Source organism: Gorilla gorilla, chromosome 10 (genome assembly GCF_029281585.2).
Source record: "Gorilla gorilla gorilla isolate KB3781 chromosome 10, NHGRI_mGorGor1-v2.1_pri, whole genome shotgun sequence".
NCBI classification, from domain to species: Eukaryota; Metazoa; Chordata; class Mammalia; order Primates; family Hominidae; genus Gorilla; species Gorilla gorilla.
The window spans coordinates 60,512,774-60,527,284 of NC_073234.2; the positions used below are offsets into that span (position 1 = coordinate 60,512,774).

The window sequence follows — 14,511 nt, forward strand, 5'->3', positions numbered from 1 at the left end:
TTTTTCTTTCTTTCTTTTTTTTTTTTTTTTTTTAAGACGGAGTTTCATTCCGTCACCCAGGCTGGAGTACAGTGGCATGATCTCAGCTCACTGAAACCACCACTTCCCAGGTTCAAGTGACTCTCCTGCCTCAGCCTCCCAAGTAGCTGGGATTACAGGCACATGTCACCATGCCGGCTAATTTTTGTATTTTTAGTAGAGATGGGGTTTCGCCATGATGGCCAGACTGATCTCGAACCCTTGACCTCAAGTGATCTGCGGGCCTCGGCCTCCCAAAGTGCTGGGACTACAGGCGTGAGCCACCGTGCCCAGCCTGGAATGCAATTTCCTCTAATGTTTGCCAAGAAAACCATCAAGCACTTCTCAAGCCCCAGTCTTTCCTCCTCTTAGTTTCCCACAGTTAAAATAACCATAGGCATCTCCACAATGTAGCTTCCACAACATTGGATACATCTTTTGCCCAGGACTTGTAAAATTTTGTTTTAGTTTGTTTTTGCATGTCTGATTCCCTCCAACACTATGAGCTCCATCAAAGCATAAAACATCATTTGTTATCTTTGTGTCCCCAGTGACCTGTATACAGCAGGAGATTGATAAATGTGTGAATTTATTTATTCTTTCAGAATTAAACAATGTTTTAAATTTTCTATTGGCAAAAAATATGGGTAACTGTTATACCATCTTTTGCCAACTACTCTTGTCAAGGTCATCAAAGGTCTTGGATTGTCAAAATCAATAGTCATTTTTCTGTTCTCATATTACTTCACCTTTTAGAAATATTTGACACAGTTAGCCACTGAACTCCATCTTAAAACAGATTTTTTCCCTTGACTCTGTTAACCAAACTTATTATTTTCCTCTCACTTTCCTAAAGACTCATTCTTGTTCTCCTTTGCTGGTTCCTTTGCCTCTGTTCTATCTCTGAAGTTGAAATACATTAGGACACTTCTCTAGCTAAATGCTCTGTCCAGGTGATACTATTAGACTCCCAAATCTGTGAATCAGCTTCCTATCCTTTCACTGAGCTCCAAACTTTTATACTCTACTCCTGGATTGACATCTCCACTTGTATGTCAAATGACATCTAAACTTCACATGGCCAAATTTGACATATTACTCGAACCTGTTCCTTTCTGAGTTTTCCTCTCAGAAAAATGTCCTCATCATTCACACTGCAGCTCAAGTCAAGCCACGAAGCAAGGATCTAGAGTTATTCTTGATTCCTTTATTTACCATATTCTGCATATATATCCATTATCAATCTTGTCAACAATATCCTCAATTAACCTAATATCCTTATATACATATATAAAATATATATTCTATATGACCTAATATATATAATATATTGTACCCAATTACTACAAAAACACATTATTTTCCAGTGCTTATGGAACATTTTACAAATATTTTTGTAAAGCAGACTCACAGATGAAATAAAATATGTTCTCTAATCTCAATGGAAATTTAATTTGAAATCATAAACCAAAAGATAACTAGAAAATCCCCAAATGTTGGTAAATTAAGCAATATGCTGCTAAACAATCAATGGTTCAAAGAAGAAATCCAACAACGCCTGGAGAGTATCTTCTCATGAAAGGTGGAATTCTAAGGGACATTGCTGAAATGCTTCTAAGCATATGGTTGTTCCTTCTTCTGACCAAGACAGTCTTACATTTTTCCCTCGACTTTATTAGAATTTAGGCAGGTTTCTTCCTAACAATAAGCCCTGACTTCACTTTTCTCAGACCATTGCTTTTTTAAAACTTGCAATTGTGAGTTCTTTCTCTGCACTTTTGAGAAGTAGATCTTCTATACCAGGAAAGTCTTTCTCAAGGGCCTGGAGGCCATTTCTTTGCAATGTAATCATCAAAAAAGATAGTATTAATACCTTTATCTATCAATCTCTGTGGGAGAGTAGGAGCCTAACATCAATAAAAAACAATTAGAAAACACAGATGGCTTAATCAAATAGACAAACCTCTTTTCTTAATGTCCTTCAGTACTATTCCATTAGTTCATCTCAGCATCAGTTCATCTCAGCATTTTCTGCCTTTTGTTTCACTGGAGTTGAGACTAATCTCTTTCCCCTACTGCAACAGTCTTTCTCCCATACTGCAATAGTCTTGAATAAAGTCTTCCTTGCCTGCTTAATCTGCCTGGTGCTATTGTTCTTTAACGTTCCTAACCCATAGCTTCCAGAAAATCCTTTAGGTAGATATTACGGTTCAATAAATAATCACATTTCTCCACACTCCCTCTATTAAGTTTGAATTTAGCCATGTAACTTGCTTCAGTTAATGGAAAGCATTTATGTGAACAGATGGAAATAAACCATCTCTAAACAGAGCCTTAAAAGTGTTTCCATGGTTTGGCTTGGCCCATGCTATTTCCACCGCCATCTCCTACACCCCATGCTATAAGAAAAGTATTGTCCAGGTAGATTTTGAGTCCCTAATGAGATATTCTGAGAGGTCCCAGGCCTAGAGTCTGAAATCTGGAGCAGAGCTGCTACAGGAAATGTTCAGACCATTGAGTGGGAAATAAGTGTACTTAGAAGCCAATAAGATTTGGCGATTGTGAGGATAATTCAACATATTTTCAGTAAGTTCATTGAAATTCACTTTTCAATAAATTAGTCATGGATATTACATACCTCTGAAGCCCCACTTTCTTTTCCTCATTTTATTCTGTGGCACCCTAGACAAAGACCCAAATACTTTAAATGGCCTACAAAGCCTTCTGTGGTGTATCCTCTTCTCCCTTCTTTAGCCTCACCTTCCTTTCATTTTCTTTCCTTTCTCTGTACACTAGCCACAGTGACATTCTTTCCATTTTCCTAATACAATGTGTTTCTTCCCTCCGCAAAACGTTTGTTCTTACTACATTTTTCCATTGTAGAATATTGTCAGCTGCACAAGCCCCTCACCCTTCATTTATTTACTAAATTTACTTAATAAATATATTACTTAACCTTCAGATCTCCCCTTAAATTCCTCCATCAGTGAACTCTTTCCTGACCTTCGCTCAAGATTTAAGTTTCCATTAATATGAAGATTTCTAAGCTCATTTTATTTGCCTACTGTCTTAGTCCATTTGGCACTGCCATAAAGGTAGCTGGGTAATTTATAAACAGTCTGGGTAATTTATAAAGAGAAGGAGTTTATTTGGCTCACAGTTTTGCGGGCTGTACAAGAAGCCTGACACTAGCGTTTGCTTCTGGTCAGGGCCTCAGGAGACCTTTAATCATGGCAAAGGGGCTGCAGATTTGTCACATGGCTAGAAAGAGAGGAAGAGAAGTGAAGATGGGCACTGTGCTCTTTTAAACAACCTGCTCTCACATGAACTAACAGAGTGAGAATTCAATCGTTACCGCAGGGAGGGCGCCAAGCTATTCATGAGGGCTCCTGCCCCATGACCCAGACACTTCCCACTAGGCCCCACCTCCAACACTGGGGACCAGATTTCAACATGAGATTTGGAGGGGACAAATATTCAAACTATATTTTAATTTCAGAGCACCCATTTCACTTTTCAATTACATGCTTTAATTATTATTATTATTTACTCAATTCCTGTCTTAGCCACTATAATGTAAGCCACAAAAGAAAAGGGGCCATGTATAATTTTACTCATCATTTTATCTGTGGTACCTGCACACAGTATAGCACAAAGCAGGGTCTCAGACAGTTCTTATGCATGAGTGAAGATTCAAACCCAGCTGCTAGGACACAAGTCCTTTCCTTCTTTTACTATTCTATGCAGTAGAACGTTTATCCTCATATATTATATAAAGATGTTTACTTTTTTTTGTTTTGTTTTGAACTTATGCTCAGTTTTTGTGATAGTACATATTACTTATCTAAAATTTTATAAAGTTTTTGCCTAAATATACTGTTATTTTGGATAAGTTCTGACTATTTCTCTGAATTCTTAAGAACATTTAAATTTTAATCTGTTTTCTAAGGTGATGACTTCTATTGTCCATGGACCAATTCCTTGTCTTATCATCATGATTTTTACTCACAGTTAAAGAGTATATCTAGCAGTTCGTCACTGATGAAGGTATTCTACAAAATGTCAAAGGTTTGCCCTAAATCCCTCTTGTGGTAGTTTAAGGCTATTTCTACTTTGGAAATTGTACTTGTAAATGGCTATATTAGAGGTGATCTTTGTATATGTGTAACAGTAAAATTCATAATGTTTGTACTTACTATTCCTTTGAAAGAAAATAAAGTCTAGCTTTCTTTAAATATATACTTACTTGTAGTTACCCAGAGATTAATATATTTGGGCCTGATTGTGAATTAAAGAGTAACAAATGTATACAGTCTGGAATGTAAAGACCTTGTGATGTCTGTGCTAGTCAATATGTATTGTAGAAGTGTCCCCAACAAAAACAGAGAAATCAGTTACCCTGCATTGCCATTCAGCTTAAATTAGGATTGTATTGTAAAAGTGTCCCTAACAAAAACAGAGAAATCAGTTATCCTGCATTGCCATTCAGCTTAAATTAGGATTCTGGTATTAATTTGAAAGTTTAATTAAGCTTAGAAGTTTAGCCTATTCTAAAGTAACATTTTAATTTCTCTATGATTCTAGCCTTTGATGATTGTTCACTGAAGACACAAACAGTCCCCAAAATCCAAGTGAACAGTAAAACAGACAGGCAAACAAAAAACCCTCTAACTATGGAGAAAAAAATGTTAAATTTAAAATAATACAAGTAAAATAACTGAAATATAAATACTCATACAAGCAACAGCTACCAACCAGTAGATTTTTTAAAAACCTTACCTTTTAAAGTATTTAAGCTGATCTATCTAAGAAATAAAATAAAACCAAAATATGTTTTAATGCCACATGTCCACAACCAAACTGAGAACCAGGAATCAAAACTGACTGAATCATATATTTAAAAATAGTTTACTAAAACTTTTCAAGAAAAAAAAAAGAAAACTGCAGATTAAAGAATAGAAGTGCTCCAGTGAAGATTGGTAGAAGAACAAATCTTATTATAATTTCCCAAGTCTAGGATGCTTTTAAAAGATACCCACTACTATTTTATAAGAAAATTAAATGGTGTCTAACTAAAAAGAAGTGTTACTACACTAAATTACTGAGTATGTTTTTCTAAAAATTGGTATAGATGAAAAATATTTAAAAATTGGAAGTCTTTAGATAAATCTGTTGACAACTCCACAGTACATGAATTAAGTCAGTATTTTCCAAACTGTATTTCACTTAGAGATTTTATCATGTTGATTTACAAATAGATTACCTATGAAATACATTTGTGAAATGTTACATGTATGATAATCTTCTCTGAAGATTATAATGCACATTTCCAGAAAACCTATTTAGTTTGACAAATCCATTTTTCTAAATTTTATTTGACAGAGTAATTTTTTCCAAGGGAACAATTCAGTGTTCTGGAGCATATCATATAAAATTAAATTAAATTAGGGGAACACAGGTAACATGGACTACATCCTTGGCCTTTATGATATCAAAGTGGAAGTGTGTGTGTGTGTGTGTGTGTGTATTATTTTGAAAGACCAACAATGTAAGTATGAACTATTTATTTTTTGAAGTTGTCACCTATAAGGGGATAAAAAAGTAGAGTTCAGGGTGTGAGCTATCAACTAGATTTACTTAAATATAATTTGTTTTGTATTTTTTCATTGAACCATGTAAATATTTTGGGTAATTAGAAAATAAAATCCAATTTTCAATAAAAAGCTTTTAAAATCACAAAATAATATGAAATAAATAGATCCAAATGTGTATCCAGTCACTGGTATAGCCACACTGTGAACAGCAGTTCCAAGCGATTTTAAAACACAATAATTTGCACACGCCTAGTGAGCTATAATCTAAGGAACTGCAAAAGAACTGCGAAAAAAACAAACATTAACTGCTGTCAATAATAATAATGTTGGTAGCAGTGTTTGTATTGTAGATATTGTTGTGCGTTTTTTATAGGATAAAACAAATGTGTAATTTTGTGATATAAATTTGTGATATAAGTGTGATATGTAGTCATCTCTTGTTTTCATGACACATGGGATGCTTCACATGGAAGAAGGATGTACAGATGTAAGAAGTGATTAAAAATTCAGAAACCTTAAATTTCAATTGTAAAAGCCAGTATGAACTGAAAATATATTTTATATTCAAAATCAAAACAAAACATATTTCCTATACTGTCAACTAAAAAAAGCAAAAACCAAAACAAACCCAGCTTGGTAGCAATAAAATCCCCTGGCACCCAGATTAAAGGCTTGCAATACTAAGGCAATCAGAACTTGGAGTAGTGGTTGATTCCAGATCTAAGGTATTTAAGTATGTCCCTGACCAACAGGCAAAATGGACCCCCGTGGCTAACTGAGATGTCTATATTTAAGACAGAACCTGGTGGCCATAGCTGGGTAAGGGAGTGGTCACCTACTCTGTGTTCTCAGAAAGACGTTATAAAAGTATCACAGGACCTTCCTTTCTATAATAAAGTCAAATCAGTTCCTGTTGTAGGTGCCAAGATAAATTGTTGCCTGATTCACTCCCCAGTCCCACAGTGGCTTTTTGAAAAAAAAAAAAAAAAATATCTGGGCCAAGTGAGGTGGCTCACGCCTGTAATCCCAGCACTTTGGGAGGCCGAGGTGGGCAGATTTCTTGAGCCCAGGAGTTCAAGGCCAGCCTGGGCAACACAGCAAGACCACATCTCTACAAAAAAATACGGAAAATTAGCCAGGTGTGATGGTGGGTGCCTGTGGTCCTAGCTACTTGGGATGCTCAGGTGGGAGGATCACTTGAGCCTGGGAGGTAGAAGATGCAGTGCGCCATAAGCATTTCACTGCATTCCAGCCTAGGTGAATGCAGAGTGAGACCCTGTCTAAAAAAGAGAAAGAGAAAGGGAAAGGGAAGGGAAGGGAAGAAAGGGAGGGGAGGGGAGGGAGAAAGAAAGAGAAAAAAAGGAAAAAGAAAAAGAAAAAATACCTAACAGAGACCTCTGGTTTTGGGCTTGGAAACCAACCAATCAGAGCTCCCTTGACCCAGCCAATCAGGGCTCAGTTCTATCAACCAATCAGAACTAAGCAAGTTTCAATCCTCCATTTGTATAAACAAACCTTATTGGGAAACTGAGCAGGAACTGTTGCTATAAAACCTGAATACTTGACCAGGCACAGTGGCTCATGCCTGTAATTCCAGCACATTGGGAGGCTGAGGCAAATGGATCACTTAAGGTCAGGAGTTTGAGACTAGCCTGACCAACATGGTGAAATCCCCATCTCTACTAAAAATACAGAATTAGCCAGGCATGGTGATACATGCCTGTAATCCCAGCTACTTGGGAGGCCGAGGCAGGAGAATAGCTTGAATCCAGAGTGGGAGGTTGCAGTGAGCTGAGGTCGGGCCATTGCACTCCAGCCTGGGCAACAAGAGTGAAACTCCATCTCAAAAACAAACAAAAAAAAGAATATATATATATATATATAAAACCTGAATCCTCTCTCTATTGTCTGGAATGTACTTTCATTACAAGAAGGCTGTGTCTCCCCTGGTTTGCAAACTCTTCACTGGAATAAAGTCTCTTTCCTTCAGGTTTGTTTTTCGAGAACTTTTGTTCAAAGAGGTAAGTTATATACAAGTGGGTGCGGTATAAAAAAATCAGATTCATCTTGAGTTGATAACTGTTGAAACTGGATTATGTATGTGTAGCAGTTCATTATACTCTTTCATCTAGTTTTGTACATATTTGAAGTTTTTCATAATAAAAACAAAATAAAACAAAAACAGATTACACAGTTTGCTGGGATGCAAAATATTACAATGTGGAGTGTCCATGAATGTTTCAAAATCTACAGAAGACACAATTTTAAGCAGATATAAAGAATTACATTGTAACAGGAAATTAAATAACCTTTGCAATTATCGTCTCGGTAATTTTTACTTCGAAAAAGGTGCCTATATTTCTTATCTTAGGGTCTTTCACTTGGTAGGTGTTCAATAACTGGTTGCAGAATTTAAAATGGTGACATATTTCTCTTCAAATCTCCTATAAAATTCTCAGAACACCAACAAATAAAAAAAAAACACTTTGTTTTGAACTTCAAATATTCTGAATGTATAAATAGAAATCAACTACTGTATAAAATATTCATAACACCAGAGGCTTAAAAATGTAAATTATTAGAAACATTAAATCACTGATGTGATTACAGAATGGCATTTTATAAAAATAGGGCAGCAACAATTAGAATCATACTAGATAATAACTATCTACAATGTGGAAAAAATTTCTTTCTCTAAGGCACCAAATTAAAGTGTAAGAAGATGAATAACACATATTTAGTCCATTAAAGAGAAAAGAAGGGGAGACAGATTTACATTTGTTATCTTAATTAATCCTTGACAACACCAAGTGCTCATTCTACTATACCATGCTATTTCTACTTTTCTATATATAAACTAAATAGCATGTTAATTACCTAATATGTCTGCTTATTGTCAAGCCATAAGAAAATAAATCTATAGTACTTTGTATTTAGCACAAAAATATAAAGATATTTGATTATTTTAATAAAGAAAGACTAACTTAAGATAGATAAATGGTTTTATTTTTTTCTTACCAATGAGATTTTCAATTCATGCTTACCCTGGTTTCTAAAAGAATGTGCAAAGAATTCTGAAAGAATGTCATAGTGAGGGGAGCAACAAGGTTATCCTTGTGTGGTGAAAATCTATGGAAGGTTGTCATTGGCTGAGCAAAACAGCATAGTGGAAGCTGAAACCAATACATCAAAAGATAACTGTACTTCAAGTTCATTAACCCACTGGTGAGAATTGCTTGAAGTAATAACTGACAATATCTGTGAGTCCTAACTTTGAAAACAACTATCACAGAGCAAGCCTTACCTTTATACTTTATTTCTTCTTATATTTTAATTCACGTTTCTTGAGGAAAGGGTCAATAATAGGAATTCTTATAAGAATGAATGCTCTGAGCTAAAGGATGCTTTAAAAAATATATTTGGATTCTGAAAGAAGTCACAGGAATGTGGAAGATAATATTTCATCTATGAAATAGACTGAAAGTTTTTGTCCTTCCCAAACTCAAATATTGAAACCCTCACCCCTAACGTGATGGCATTAGGAGGTGAGGCCTTTGGAAAATAATTATACTTAGATGAGATCATAGGAGTAGAACCCCCATGATGGGATTAATATACTTAGAAGGAGAGAAAGAGACCAGAGTCACTCTTTCTTTGCCATATGAGGTTACAGCAAGAAGGCTGACGTTTGCAAACCAGGAAGAGAGCCCTCACCAGGAACTGCATTATTGTTTAAGCCACCCAGTCTATGTCATTTTATTATTGCAGCCCAAGCTGACCAAGCTATCCTATAAATATTCATTCATTCAATCAAAAACTAATTATTGACTGATTACTATGTGGCTGTAATCACAAGTCTGGGAACTAGCCACACAAAAAGACTAGCAAAACTGTTTTCAAAATATATCCCCTAAGAAGGAGTGTCCAGTATATAAAAACAAATAAATAAACAAGATAGTTTCAGTTAGTTGTAAGTGCTGTTAAAATATAAAGCAAGCAACAAAGCAGAGAATGACTTGAGGGACTACTTCAAATTGGATGATGACACGAAGTCTCTTGGAGGTGACATGTGAACAAAGAACTAATTAATAAAGAGGAGCAAACTATTTGCAAGATCTAGGAGAAAGCATTCTAGGCTCGGGGAACACCTAGTGCAAATGCCTTTCCTAACAACCCTCAGCTTTGAAACTCATGGCCTTTGACGGTACCATCCAGTACTGCTTCTTGTTGCAATTACCTACTAATTTCTCAGACATCTTTGCCCACTGTCACAATCTCCAATGCTAATTTTATTGTAATTTTTGGCAGTTCCAATAGCTATACACATGGCTCCTCTGAAACACTGACCTTTTAGTTATTGACTTCCTCTCATTTGGTAATTTTGTCATCCATGCCACTGCAGCTCCTCTGGTTACACCAATGAGGACACTCCCTTTATAATCTCAATTTCTAGCACTGTACTCTCTGACTGTGGCCTTCTTTCTTCCCAGATCACTCGCTCTAAGTTCCTTAACTCCAATGGTTCTACCACACCAAGACCTAAAATCCATAGATCCTACTACCTGCTCCCTCACCCCCAACTCATGCTCTTACTATTTTCCTTATTTGGCTTAAATTTCATGACACATTACAAAAATCACTTCATTATATAAAACTCCCTTGCTCCTCTCCTGCTTCATTGTATCCTTGACTGGATCCAACCCTAGTTAAAATCAGTTACACCTTTTCTGTGCTTGCAACTATGTATCTAAATGTGGCTAGAAAAACAAAACACACCATATAATTATACAGAATGTTTTCACTTTACATTTATGAACAATCTCCTGAAATTGAACCAACCAAACCATTCATTGCTCCCATTCTTCTAGATTAGTATTTCAAACTTAACTCTTCTCTCCTTAAGCTATTAATATCCCTTCCCTCAATTCCACCCTTACTAGGCAAGTACCATATAATAATAAGGGTCTACAAGACCGTATTCTACAAGATCAAAACTTCCCCCTTATACATAAGATCTTATCCCTCTCACCTACTCTAATCACTCCAGGAAGTCTCCCCTTTTTAATTTTTGTAGAGACAGGGTCTCGCACTGTCACTGAGGTTTAAATGCACTGGTACAATCATAGCTCACTGTAATCTCAAACTCCTAGGCTCAAGGTATCCTCTGCTTCCACCTCCCAAGTAGTTGGGATTGTAACACCAAGCCCAGCTGATTTTTTTTAATTAAATATTTTGTAGAGAGAGGATCTCACTATGTTCCCTAGCTGATCTCAAACTCCCGGCCCCAAGCAATCCTCCCACCTTAGCCTCCCAAAGTACTAGGATTATCATGTGACCTGCCTTGCCCAGCCTCTTTTTCTTCTTGTATCATCAATGTTTTCCAACACCCATTGTTAATTCCTATCAACACACAAACTTGCTATTACTTCTCTTTTCCCAGATAGGTTTCTTTGGAAGAATAAATAAATAAGAAATAAGAAAATGAAAAAGTATTTTTATTTCTGGAATAAATAAATAAATAGTAAGAACAACCAAGCCATTTCTTTTTCTTTTCTTTTCTTTTTTTTTTTCTTTTTTTTTTTTTTTGAGATGGGGTCTCACTCTGTTGCCCTGGATGGAATGCAGTGTAAAAATCATGGCTCACTGCAGCTTCAACTTCCCAGGCCCAAGCAATCCTCCCACCTCAGCCTCTCAAGTAACTGGGACTACAGGCATATGCCACCATGCCCAGCTAACTTTTTTATGTCTTGTAGAGGCAGAGTCTTACTATGTTGTCCAGGCTGATCATGGCTGGGCTCCAGGGATATTCCACCTTGGCTTCCCAAAGTGCTGGGATTACAGCACCCAGCCTCAACCAAGAAATTTTTTTAAAGTATAGAAATCAGTTTTAAAATATGAGGACATATTATAAAGGAACAACGATATTGAAAATGGTACTAATAGAAGGTATAGAGTCCTTTTTCACAGAGTAGAGGTACAGAAAGGGACCTAATAATAGATGTGATAATTATGACAATACAAAGCAAAAAAGAATACAGGTAGATTTAATTTTTAAAACTATGAACATAACATTGACAACTTGAGAAAGAACTTGCAACATAAATACTAGAAAACGAGAAAATATCATCAAAATACCAATAACTGTTAGAAATGATTGCTCAAAAGAAAAAACTGGCAATGCATGATTAAGAAATGCAAAAGAAGATACAGTTGGCTCTCTGTATATGCGCGTTCCACATCCACAGATTCAAACAACTGTGGATAAAAAAGGATTTTTCAAAACCATTAAAAAACAATGCAACAGTAAAAAAAGTACAAATAAAAAAATACAGTATAACAACTATTTACATAGCATTTACATTGTATTAGGAATTGTAAGTAATGTAGACATGATTTAAAGTATGCAGGAGAATGTGCATTGGTTATATGAAAATACTATGTCATTTTATAAAAGGGACTTGAACATTGTGAATTTTGATACCTGTAAGGGTGCTGAAATCAATTTCCCTGTAGATACAAGGGATGACTATAGGGATAGTCAGTAGTATATGAAAGATATTTAGCCTTGCCAGTATATAATAATGTAAAACAAAACCAAAAAATGAGGTACTATTATGACTTATGTATTTAACTTATTTAAACATATATTATAATTTATCCTATATATGTGTATATGCACATGCATCTGTAGTGTACCAAATATTGTGAAGCATAGAAGAACATGAGGGCTTTCATACTGGTGGAATATCAACTGATAACTTTCTGAAGGTAATTTAACGATATGAAGCAAAGTTTAAAAAATTTGATTTTCATAACAGTGAATAATGGAAACAATATAAATTCCCAACAATAGGGGATGAATTAAATTATAATATATCCTTATATTAAAATGTTATAGAACAATTAAAATTCATAATATTGAAGAACATGTAAGCATATTTGATGTTGCTCCAGACACTGTCAAATCTACGGGCAGGTTATAAAACAGTGTGAAATATATAGTCTCAATTTTCTGAAATATCTGTTACAAAAAATGCATCAGAAAAATAATGAAATGGTTTGGCTATGTCCCCACCCAAATCTCATCTTGAATTGTAGTTCCCATAATCCCCACATGTTATAGCAGGGACCTATTGGGAGGTAACTGAATCATGGGAGCAGTTACCTCCACGTTGCTCTCTGGATAGTGAGTGAGTTCTCACGAGATTTGATGGTTTTATAAGGGGCTTTTCCCCTCTTGCTTGGCACTTCTTCTTGCTGCCACCATGTGAAGAAGGACGTGTTTGCTTCCCCTTCCGCCATGATTGTGAGGCCTCCCCAGCCACGTGGAACTGTGAGTGCATTAAACCTCTTTTTTTTTTTTAATAAATTATCCAGTCTCGGGTATTTCTTCATAGCAGTATGAAAACTGACTAATAAAAATAATGATAAGATAGGAGAATAAAGAGAGTGGCTATTTCTGAGTCATGGAGTTATAGGTCATTGTAATTTTCTTCAGCATTTTCCTCTTTTTTATAGCAGTATATTCAGAAAGTTAAGAAATCAACAAACAGGGAAGATGAAGAAGATGAAAAGGAAGGAGATGAGGAGGAGGGAAGAATAAGGTTTGCCTCTCTTCACTCCTTTTAGTGGGAATTGGTCAAAATTACTAGAGCTTCAGAGTATTCACATGGTTGCAGGCCCCTGCAAGGTAAAATTAACATTGCAGGATTGTGGTCAACCCCACTCTTTCCTCACCATCACTACCACTACCATATGTGAAGATATTTAATTATGAAAACCACCAAAGGCAATGACATATACTCTGGTAATGAAGGGATTCTGGGTTCTACATTCCAATCATGTAGCTTGGGCAGTCACAGAATATTTTTAAACTTCAGTTTTAATTATAACATAAATTGATTGAATGAGATAATCTCATTACCTTAGTACCTTAATTACCCATTTGTTTTATTTAGTAATATTGAGGAAAATAAGGAGAAACAAATTTTGTTTTTATAAATCAAGAGTATCTAAAAAGAAAGTGTTCTAGAGTTTAAAATGCTATGTTTGAAATGTTTTTGTCTTTAACTTTTGTGAAACCATTGTAAAACATTAAGTAATAATCATCAAAATTATGGAAAGTTCCTGGAATCAAGATTAGAATTATAAACAATATACTATACCATAGAATTGTCTTATTTAAGTTGGATAAAATAACCACTAGTTGAAGTTGACACCTGGATCACGTTCATTAACATCAGCACTAAGGGGAGAATGTGAGGTAAGCCAGATCCTCTACGTAGATATTTTTTAAAAACAGATATTTTTTCAAAATCATATAAGGACAGTTTCTACCACTTAAAATGTTTTAATGCCTTTACATAATCGACATTCATTAAGGGTTTTCTAGAGTATATAAGGAAAGGACCTTAAAATCCCAAGGTTATAGTCTCTTGAGATTCTATTCAAGCAACAGAGTATTATTCAAAGGACAATGAATGTGCTACACACGTTGTAGTTCTGAAACAGTGAATTTAGGACAAGTTAAATTGCACCAAGGCATGGGCTAATAAACATCAAACAAAGCAGTCATTGTAAGCCAAGGCTCATCTATTATAAACATGTGACCATACAAGGCATAATAAAGCCTTTGTTTCTGTGTTAGTGCACAGTTGTCAAGGAGAATTATATATTCCAAATTTATTTTGTTAATAGCTCATAAAAAAACTTAATAAAATGTTTTGTAAATATTTTACAAATTTAAATTTAAGAATAAAACATCAAGAAGATGAAAAAATTCACTCCAGTAGACCTCAGATAAATACAAATAAATAATGATAATAAAAATGGCTTCGATTTGAGAACCACAAAATATGGGTCACAAGATTCTGAAGATGTGCTTTGTCAATTAGCACCT

The 14,511-nt window shown here is 35.3% G+C and overlaps 1 protein-coding gene and 1 pseudogene across 4 annotated transcripts in view; both read right to left on the minus strand.

The window, feature by feature from the left end:
• Positions 1-14,511, minus strand: part of CNTN1 (contactin 1) — a 381,066-nt gene that overhangs the window by 306,875 nt on the left and 59,680 nt on the right. The window lies entirely within an intron of this gene.
• LOC129526004 (methionine aminopeptidase 1-like) overlaps positions 1-14,511 on the minus strand; it is a 73,686-nt pseudogene continuing 59,175 nt past the window's right edge.